The sequence below is a fragment of the Grampus griseus genome (assembly GCF_964374135.1).
Source record: "Grampus griseus genome assembly, chromosome: 2".
In the NCBI taxonomy this organism is placed as follows: domain Eukaryota; kingdom Metazoa; phylum Chordata; class Mammalia; order Artiodactyla; family Delphinidae; genus Grampus; species Grampus griseus.
This window is the reverse complement of record NC_139018.1, coordinates 144,106,639-144,117,560: the sequence shown is the minus strand read 5'-3', so window position 1 is coordinate 144,117,560 and position 10,922 is coordinate 144,106,639. Positions and strand designations below refer to the sequence as shown.

The 10,922-nt window shown below is 37.6% G+C and overlaps 1 protein-coding gene across 3 annotated transcripts in view; it reads left to right on the top strand.

Moving 5' to 3' along the window:
- Nucleotides 1-386: 386 nt before the first annotated feature.
- Nucleotides 387-10,922, top strand: part of ZFAND6 (zinc finger AN1-type containing 6) — a 75,198-nt gene continuing 64,662 nt past the window's right edge. Inside the window, exon 1 of one of the 3 annotated variants that reach the window (XM_082649742.1) lies at nucleotides 387-596. The gene's annotated coding sequence lies outside the window, so the exon portion shown is untranslated. The remainder of the gene's footprint in view (nucleotides 597-10,922) is intronic. The other 2 variants (XM_082649741.1, XM_082649743.1) reach the window with 2 other exon arrangements.

Below are 10,922 nucleotides of genomic sequence, written 5' to 3'. Positions count from 1 at the left end.
TGGGGAGAGCTCGGAATTCCTCTTGCACAACTGGCAGGTGGAGCGCAACTCTTTCTGGCGCCTCAACCCGGGACAGGAACATGGGACACCCTTCGAGGTAGCAGAGGGACCTGAACCTACTGCCCCCGACCCAACACATCACCGCACAACGCCTCGAAACGTCCTCCTGCCGCCAGGAAGAGGAACCAAGGGAGACCGGAGGAAAGGACAGTGGAGGCGGAGAGGGCGGAGGAGCGTCTCCCCTCGCTCCGCCCCGCCTCTTCTCTGGGCCCTAGCCAATCGCTGCGCGCTCCGAGCCCTGGCCCCGCCCCTCACCACGGGCTCCGGCCTGCGGCTCCGCCCCGGCCGGTGATAATTAGGCTGCGGGCGGGGGGTGCCGCGTCAGCGCTAGGAGCCGGCCAATCTCGGAGCTCTCCACGGCGGCCGCGTCACAGGCCGAACAACCAAACAGAAAAGTTTAATAAACAGCAGGCGGAGGGGCTGGTGGCGGCGGCCGGGCCGGGGCGAGCGGGGTTTTGGTGGCCTCACCTGTCCCCATTCACCGGCGGCGACCGGCGGCGGCGGGCAGCGCGTCAGGCGGAGAGAGCCGCCGCCAGGTGAGGACCGCGGCCCACAGGGCCCTGGCGGCCCGGCGCCACCCCTCCCCCTCTCACTCCCTTCCCCCACTCGGTTGAGGCTGAGACGAGGCCCTCCCCCGGCTCTTCCCGGCCCGGGGGAGCCGGAAGCTGAGGGCGGCCGGCGGGCGCAGCAGGTGGTGGGCTGGCCGCTCGCTCGCGGGCCCGGGCCGGGCGTTTGCTGAGGGGCGAGGGGATTCCCGGCCCCGGGGGCAGGGGCCGGGGCGCAGCGGGCCCCCTCGGGCGCGCGCCCGGCGCTCGCGGTCCGGGGCTTACCGCCGGGGGCGGGGGCTGGCGCGCAGAGGTCGGATTCCTACTCCCTGCGGGCCGCGGGGGCCGCTGCGCTCGCCGCTCGCAGCCGGTGCCAAGCAGTTGGCGGGTGAGGGGTCGGAGGGACCTCGGGCACCCTCGGGCGCGTCCCTGTCACCAGCCCCGGTCAAGTTCCCCGCCCCGCGGCTCCGAGCCTGAGTCCTTTTTGAAATGTTTTTCACCTGCCGTGTTTTCAAAAGCCGGCGAGGGGGAAAGTCTAGCAAGTCGGACTAGAAAAGGGGATTGGGGTCGGTCTCTTTTTCCTCTGCTTCTGTTTGGTGGACTCAGGATTTCTGAATTTTCCTCTCAAATAGTATTTTCAAGTTGCCGTCTAGCTACGTAAACAAGTACAGCAGAATATTGTGTTTGAAATAATTTTAACTTTACGTTGAAAGCTTGTGCTAAACCACACGATTAAGGTGCTCTGATGATGTATGTTCACAGCTAGAAGGTCGTTCAACATTGTGAAGAAGTTAAGGGCTCAGGGTTACACACAGACCATTTATGTTTAAAGTTGTTTGGCGGTAAAAACTGGTTAGTTTATAATGGTTTAATGCTCCGAGAAAGAGATTTAAAGTCCTCTTGCAGATCAAATTCGGAATGTGACTTTTTAATGTAAAGTCCCTTACACTTTTAAGGTTAGTTATGTAATATTTATATTGCCAATTTTAGGACACTTGCCAAGTTTCCCGTAGTCTAGGGCTTCAGGGGAAAATGTTCTCTTTCTGCAAAATTCCCAAACAGGTTGTCTTTTAACTTTTTTTCTTTAACGTTTTAAAACACATTTAATGAGACAGGGATCGCAAAGGTGTACAGGAGGAGTATTTAGGGGTTGTTGGATTATTATCTCGATTGTAGTGATAATTTCCTGTGAAATTATCACGACAGATCACATTTTACACTTTAAAGTGTGTGCACTTTATTGTATGTCACTTATACCTCCATAAAGCCCTTTTTTAAGAAGCCAAGTATTCAAAGTATATTTGATACCACAAGAGTATGAATACACACAGTGCGGTATAAAGAGATAAAATATAATAAAACTCCTGATTTGCACCCCCAAACCAATAACTGGAACATTACCAAAACTTGCATATGTTTATGAGTTTCTTACCTGTCTTATACCTCTGCCTCTTCTTACTGAGGTAATCATTTCAGTGTAGTGGATTTTGTTTACCATTCTGTTTCATTTTTTAGAAAGTTTCATCACATAACGTTTGTGTGCTCAGTGTGTTTAGTTTGCTTTTCTTTTGAGCTTTATAAAAGTAGCATGCGGCTGTAGTTCAGTCCTTTCATTGCTGTACAATATTGTGTTAATCTTCCATAACTCATGGGACTTCAGATTATGTTTTTGATTTTGTTTTGCTGTCAACAGCTGTGCTTTATGAACATTTGTTTCCTGGCTCCTGGTGCACAAGTGCCAGAGTTTCTTTAGAGTGAATGTAGATTTCATTGGGAAATTTTAGATAGTCAGGAGTAAAAGAGATTGAAATACTAGAAATAAATGAAAAACTTTAGGATTCTCTTTTATGTTTTAATGGAAGATTCATATCCGTAGTGGTTGGTTCACAGTTTTTGAACATTTGCATGAGAACCCAGGATTTCTGTTGATCTGTATACAATGACTCTTTTCCTTGGAAATCCCGTGGTAAGAAGTCTGGCACTATTTGATACCTCCTTTTTCAGTGCAAAATGTAAACATAGTAGAAAAAAACACTTGATTGGGTATAAAATAAATCACTCTGTGTTCCTCCTTCCCCCTTTGTAGTCTCTGGCAAATTACTTAAAACTTCTCTTGTGCCTTAGTATACTCATGTAAAAGAAACCTGTCCTAAGTTTATCCTTTCAGTTATGCAGACTTTAGTTAAGGGAAGCACATATCGAATGGCAGAGCCTTTAAGGAAAAGGATTAGAACCAAAGTGTATTCTCTGGAATTACATTGAGTGTGTCCTTGGGAACATTTTTGGAGAAAGGTGTGTGGTGAGTATTTACCAGGATATGTTAATCACACATTTAAGTACTTTTTCTTTCCTTTGCCTCAGATTTGGGAGTGCTTTTATTTATCATGCAAACAGCAATGCAAAGACAAATTAGGGAGCAGTATTAACTTCCTGAAAACGGTGTGTAAGTAATATGAGGTTATGTATATCTTTGAATAAGCTGTTTTTTATTTAAAGGCATGAGAGATGGGGTGTGTGTGTGTTTTGAACAGGGTATGCAGCCTGCAGACAAATGTCAGGATGCTTTGTTTTGATAGGGCTATTTTATCGTGTTAAAAAAAACAACTCACTTTTGTATTTGATTATAAGGGCATTTTTTTTTCAAACTTTCAGAAAAGTTACAAAGAATAAATAATCATTAACATTTTGGCAGGTATACCCCCAGTCTTTCTGTTTTTGTGTATTCTTCATATCCTAAACAACTAAATGTTGAATTGTAAACAATACTAGACTGCTTCTATCTTCAAAACTTACCCCAAATATGATCCCTCTCAACATCTTTGTTGTACAAAAGATGGTGGTAGTAGTCACCTAACTGGTACCTTTTCTTCAATCTGTCCCCTACCGTCTACTTGCTTTTCCTGTGCAGAACAATCATTTAAATGTATAAATTAGATTATGTTATTCCCAGACTCAAAACCCTCCACAGCTTTTCAGTACACAAAATAAATTCAAACTTTTTTATACCCTAGACCAGCGATGTCCAATGGAAATATAGTAGGAGTTACAAATGCGAGCCACATAAGAAACTTAAAATTTTCTGATAGCTGCATTTACAAAAAAAAGGGAGAGAAACAGGTGAAATATTTTTTAACCGAAAAATATTATGATTCAACAAGTAATCAATATAAGAAATTATTAATGGGGTATTTTACTTACCTTTTTTCAGACTGTCTTCGCAATTCGTTGTGTATTTTCCACTTCAGGTACTTTTTAGACTGGCCTTGCTTGTGGCTACAGATTGGATGGTGCTGCTCGAGACTATCAGGCCTGCCAGCTTCATACACTTATATCCTGCCACTCTCCCCTGACTCATGTACCCCCAGTAATACTGGTCTTTTGGGGGGTTCATGAGCATGCCAAGCTTAGTTCTTAAAATTGTTGTTCCTTCTGCCTGGAACACTCAGTCGTGTTTTGTTCAAAAGTCACTCCTTTTGAGATGCCTTCTCAGACCACTTTCCCTGACAACTCTGTTACCCTTCTTCATTTCCTTTTACAACCTAACATCTGAAATGATTTATTTGGTTATTGTCTGTATCCCCTGCTTGAATGTAAACTGTTGGGGGCCACAGGATTTCCTCATGTTTATCATTAGGTCCCCATATATTAAAAATATAATTTTTAAAAGGTGCATACCATTTCATCTTATGAAATACTGTAATTTAACTAGTCACCTGTTGTGTATAACGTGTTACTTTATCCCATTTTCACTATTATAATGTGGTAAAGAACATCTTAAGAGCTAAATCTTACTATGTATTTCTCATTCCTTTATGATTCAGCCTGTCTTAAAATTGCTTAAAGGATATGAACATTTTTTGTCTTTTCATAAATACTGACAAATCTTGTCTTAAAAGTTTGACTAACATTATAGTATGAAGTTGACCAAACCTGTGTAAAGTTTGACTGAAAATATGAGAGAATACACATTTCCTCCATATCTTTACCAAGAAATAGTATTTTCTTTCCTTCTTTTCCTTTCCATAAGATTTATTATTTATTTCTTAGATTAATTAATTATGATAATGAGTAGAGATATAGGTGTTGGACATCTAGTTTGTCTTTGGCTCATTTGGGGTGGTGTTTTATGTTTGCGATACCCTTTTTAGCCTTTTATATATTTAGGATAGCCACTGTTTGACACATACTGCAAACATTTTCCCTGGCTCTTCATTAGTCTTTCATTTGTTTATGATATATATTTTTTAATAATGTAGAAGAGTTTTTACCTTTTAAGAAGTTTAGGTTAATACTTTCCTTTTATATTTAGCTTCTACTTTCATATTTAATGGATTCTCCTACCCAGATAACTGTTTTCTTCTAGTTGTTTTGTGGTTTCATTTTTCATATCTATCTCTCTTCTGTTCATCCAGGATTTATTTTGACATAACATGTGAAGTGAAATAATTGTCCTTATTTTTCCTTAATAGTCAATCAGTTATTTCAGCCCCATTAAAGAAAACTTTTTCTTTTGTCTTCAAATAAAGCTACTTTTGTCATATACTAAATACATATATGTTTGGTTCTTTTTACCTTTTATTCTTTTTAGCTTTTATTCAATATAAATCAGTGCACATGGTTTTAGTAACTGGGAGTAATAATGTGTTTTTATTTTGTTATTGTTAAGTCTTACCATCCCCCTTTTCCCCCCAAATTTTTGGTTGTTGCTTTGTTAGTCCTCGAGTTTTTTAGTTGATTCTTTAGGGTCGTTTTAGTTGATTCTTTGGGTTTTTGGTTTTGAATTTTTAAATTAAAAAAATATTGTGTTATTTCTACACTTAATGTTTTATGTTGTATAATGAAAAGAATTTTAATGCCATTAAGTTTTCCTTTGAGCCTAGTTTTAGCTCTGTTCCTTAAAATTTGACAAGAAATATTTTTATTAAAATCCCTGCAGTTGCAGTTTTCATTCTTTAAACCATTGCTCCATGCTAGTTGGACATTGTGCTAAGTGCTGAGGATACAAGGATGAAAATGACACAGGGTCTTTGCTCTCATGGAGTTTACAGTCTGTTGGAAAAGCTAGGCTATTAACAAACCAATGAGTAAACAGTTTTCAGATTTTGACAAGTGCTGGGAAGGAAAGAAATAGGGTGTGCTGATAGAGATTAGAAGGTGCTAGTTGGATGTCCTGAGATTATAATGTTTAAAGTTAGTGGTGATACTAAAGTGTGTTTGAGGAGTTTTCTTAGCTTCCCCAGTCTGTCAGAACATTAAAAAAATGACACACTGAACTTTTTCTGTAAAAGTTTTTTGTAAAAATTGCCTTGCAGACAGCTTCAAACTCCACCCTACCCCCTCCACCCCGTATCTTCCAGTTGGATTACTGCCTTAACGCTTGTCCTGTATAGAAAATTTGGAACTGTGATTCTGAGTTCTAAGATCAGGAAAGTGCTGGGGGAAGTTTCCCAAGTAAAGGGAACTGCTAGCACAAAGGGGACGAAAAGTACCTGGCTTGATTTAGGATTTGACCGAGATTGGAATGACTGGAGTTTACTGAGTGAAGAGAGTGGGACAGACTTTATTGCCAGACTTATTTCCAAGTGGTAAGGCTGCTTCCACTTCGCCGCCACCTTCCTATCCTATTTATATTCCATGATCCAAATCAGTCGCCTGCAAATAACTTTGTTTTGCTCCTTGATACTTTCTTTCATTATTTCTACTGTATTTTCACTTTTTCCCCATTCAAGATCTTTGCATATGCTGTCCCCGTTTGCTTAATTGTGATTTTCTTGATGAATTAATCCTTAATGCTGGCAAAAGAGGTTAAGTTCTTCTGTTGGCTATATTTAATCTTTTCACATTGGACACATTTGCTTTGTTTTAGCATCTTTTTCTTCTAAAGCTGTGCTTTCCAATCTGGTAGTTACTAGCCATTTGTGGCTGTTTATTATTAACTAAAGTTAAATAATATAAAAAATTCATATCCTCAGGCTTACTAGTCACGTTTCAGGTGCTCAGTAACCACATGTGACTAGTGGCTATTATAATGGACAGCAGAGATAAAGAGTCTTTTACAACGATGAAAATTTATCTTAATTTATAAATAATCATGTGGCTGATAGCTACAGTATTTTATTTAAGTTTAAGTAGCCACATCTGGCTATTGAAATATGGCAAGTCTGAATTGAGATGTGCTGTAAGTATGAAATAAGAACTCGATTTCTAGCACAAAAAAGGGACAAGAGCTCAATTTTTAAATTATTGATTACATATTGAAATAATTCATTACTTTAAAAAATGCTTTTACATGTTTTACATTAAATAAAATATTACATTCAATTTAACTTTATTGAAATGTTTTAGCGTGGCCACTAGAAAATGGAAAATAGTATGTGGCTCGCATTGTTTTTTTGCTGGACAGCACTGGTCTAACTCTAGACTGTAAGTTTCTACAATGGAGAGACAGTTCACCATGGCATCCACAGCAGCTAGTGGTGCCCAGCATATAGTAGGTGTTCAAAAAGTTTGATGGATGAATAAACTTTTCAATAGGTAGAGAATGCTCCCTATTCAACTTGTGCTTTTTAAAATTTTTGGTTTTCTTCATGACTAAAATTAAATGTTTTCCTGTGACTTGAGAAGAGAAGCTTTTCTTTTGATAGCTATATAAAAATTATCCTTATGAAATAATTGCTACGCATCATTCGTCTTTTGGGTTTTTTGGGTTTTTCTGGGTTTTTTTCCCTGGCTTAGGCTGCTAAAGAAAGGGGAATTTAAAGTCTGCCAATCTGTTTTCTTTCATTTTTCTATATCTATTGTGTGTTATTTGGCACATGAAAATTTATGACTATTAAATCTAAATAATTGAGGATTATGAATGCTTTTTCCTTTACTTATACTTCGGTCTCAATACTATGATCTCTGTTCCTTTTTAATTTACTTTATTGGTAACCTGTTTATTCCTTTAGATTTAAAGCAATTTACTGTCTTATAAAAGACATCAGCTTGGTTTATGCTTTCTAATCTGTTTATTTTCTTAATGTTTCCTTTGTGTTTAGTATTTTGCTGAATGGGCCATCACCACCCTCCCTCTCTCCCCATTCTCACCTTGTATTCTTTTCCCTTAACGAGTTAGAAGGTAGTCATCAGGAGTTGCAAACTCAAATACATACCTCACTTCTGTAGACACCATGTATTTGTCAGGGAAATATTTCTTAATTTTTTCTTCCTCCGTTAGTTGGTGTTTTTCAGACTTTATCCTTAGTGACCCTAGTCATGTTTTTGCTAATGTCAGGGTGGTCCTTTCACCTACTACTGCCTTAACTACCTGTATTTATATTTTATATTATATATAAAGTATATTTTATATTATACCTGTAATTATATTTATATAGCACCCAGGGATACTACTGCCAAGGATTAATTTCTGTTGTAGGAAGAATAGTTTGAGCTATTCTCAGTGCTTAAAAATTCTGTGGAAGTTTTCACCCTGCTCTGTTTGTACCAAAAGTTGTTCCTAATAGTCTAGGTATTGATTCTTTATATAGGGTCTTTTTAATCAAAAGTGAAATGAGACCAAGTTGTTCAGTGGCTTGTGCTCTTCTAAATTGTTTTCAGTTGATAGGTTTGGGAAAACCTCTGAACTCCCACAAAGAATATACAATACGTCCTTTGAATACTTGATGTTCAAAAAGTGATATTGTCACATGCAATCTGGGAGCCTTGAAGCTTTTGCAGCCTCCCTGTTCCTATGAAGCAATATTGTTTTCAAATAATCTCAGTTGTGGTAATGCTTTCTTTTCATTTATTTTTGCTGTTGTTTTCTTCTACTATGGATTTAGGAGAGGAATAAAATACCCTTAATTTTAACCTGTAAGCCACCTAAAATGATATTTATCAACTTGAAGTTCTTTCAAGTAGGTCCTGGAGATCTTTGAACAATCTGGAATAGCTAAGTCTATATTTCTCTTTTCTGTTGGTTATAGATTGAGAGTGGTTTTGGTGTTAAATTAGTGTATGTTCTATGCGTTTGTTTTACACAGATAATTAACTTCAATGTGAAAATCTGGCGTTAGAACAAAGGTTCTTTTGGTTCCCATAACTGTCTACTAATTTTATGCTTGGCACATTTTAAGATTAAAATATTTGCCATCTTTTTTTCTATAACCCTGTAAAATTTTGGCCATCTAAAACTTGTTTTATGATTAACTCAAGTTCTGTGCTGTAACTCAAATTATGTATTTTTTCTATTGTTTGTTCCTGTACCTCTTCTGCTTCCAGTGTCCTTTTGCAAGTGTTCACACAGTGGGAAGAAAACCTGAACTTGACTCGTAAAGTACTGGGCATTCACAGCCATGAATCCTTGCAAAGGATTTTGGGACTAGACCTCTGTGAATTGGCTCTTTCAATTTGTCCACTTAAAAGGCATAATAGATTATGCAGCTGTTTGGGCTTCTGCAGGGTATTACTCCATATTCATGTCTAGTTGCAATTATGTGAATTTTCAGTTTCTTACAAAGGCTTCTCTTTGTATTCAAAACAAGTTTGTTGGCTTTATGTTGTTCTAATATATGAATTTTCTTTGAGGAAAAATGCTTGAAAGGTTTTTAACTTAGAAAACTAAATTCAAATTTAAAATTATATAAACTTACTGAATATGTTTTAAGAAGGAGCTACGCTAATTTGCTTTAATTTTGAATGTGTTTTTATAAATCAGTCAATTTTTGGTAGAGCTTAATATTATTTAAATGTCATTCAATCAGATAATGATTAATGTCAGAGTAGTAGTTAATGGGTCAAGCTCCTAAAAACACACTGTTCTAATTAAAATAAACATAATAAAATACAGCAAATTTAGTAATGTACAAAGTGACTGTAGGTCTTTTTTGTTGAAAAATCAGAATCTCTGTAGTAAAAATAACATTTAACATAACTTACTGTTTTAAGAGGTGTATGTATACCCTTCAGCTGTACCTTAGGGTTTCCATGCCACGTTAAAGTAATACTTAAGTAGGGTACAAAATAGTGTCCAACCATCTCTTAAAAAAATAATAATGATTTTTTAAAAAACCAGCTTAAACCATTCCAAACTTTATACCTGAACATGTTCATTAGAACAAGTTGCCTTCTCCTTTTATAGATATCCATTTGCAGTGGATAAGCATTATCCTTGCAAAAACGCACAATGTCAGACCTGTAAATGTGGTAATATAGAAATAATGTTTCTGCCTCATTTTTCTTCAGTTTCAAATAGAATTATCAGTCTGATGTCACTGAAAATTTCATTCTATTCTTGTGATACTGAGAACATAAGTATCAGTGAATTTGATAGCTTAGAAATGAAATTTTTGCATTCAGTGTTTTAGTGCTATGTATTTTCACTTAAGATGTGGTTTTATGTTTAAGTCGTAGAGAAAAGACTGTTTTGTTCTTATTAGCAAAATTTTGCAATGGATTTTCTGTTGCCGTTTTAAAATTTTCATACAAAATGTGAACTGTATTGAAAAAGGAGTCTTTATAAAGCATAACTTCACCTTCAGGCTCTGTAAAAAATATCAAATGATTTAGCTTAAAAGCATTGTATTTTAAACAGTTGGTTGCTGAACTGCAAATTAATGCTGCATCTGTGAGATTTTCATTTCTGTTACTTGGTTTATTTATTTTTTACCTAGACAAAAGAGTAAGCAAATAGTATGTGATGGGAAAACTGAAACATTACCTACTGTTCCTTTAAGAAACCAGCTTATCCAGGGGGTTTTAGAGTGTTTACCTAACCTGCTAGCAAGGAAAAGTTCTTTAAAATAATGGATATTAGCTGTATCCAATCACAATTATCAGTTTCACTAACAGGGAGGAGATTTTACTCTTCAGCCACTAAAATTGGAGAAGGTGGAGCTTGGTATTCAGGTTTGGTTGCTTTGGAGTACAGCTTCAAGTGAAGTTAATCTGAGGTGAAGCAAACAGAAAATTGTGGAGGTTTTGTTGGTAGGATTTTTGTTCTAATCTTTTAATGATCCTTTATTTTACACTTTTGCTCCTTTATGCTTCTGTGTATGTTAGGTTTTGTCATTGTTGCTATTTTCTGATGCAAACTGAACATTAAAATTAAGCAGGGAAGCAGAACAAAAGGGCTGTTTGGACAGGAAATAGGTGTTCAGAGAATCAAACTTGACTTTCTTTATCATTACTTTGAGTTCAGAATTTAAGTGTCATTAAAAAATACTTGAATAAAAATCATCTCCAGTAACAGGCTTTTCTCTTGGATTGGATGTTTGAGGAGTCATTTGTCAGTTTTTGTAAATGACATCTTGAGAAGGTCTATTTGATATGTCATTT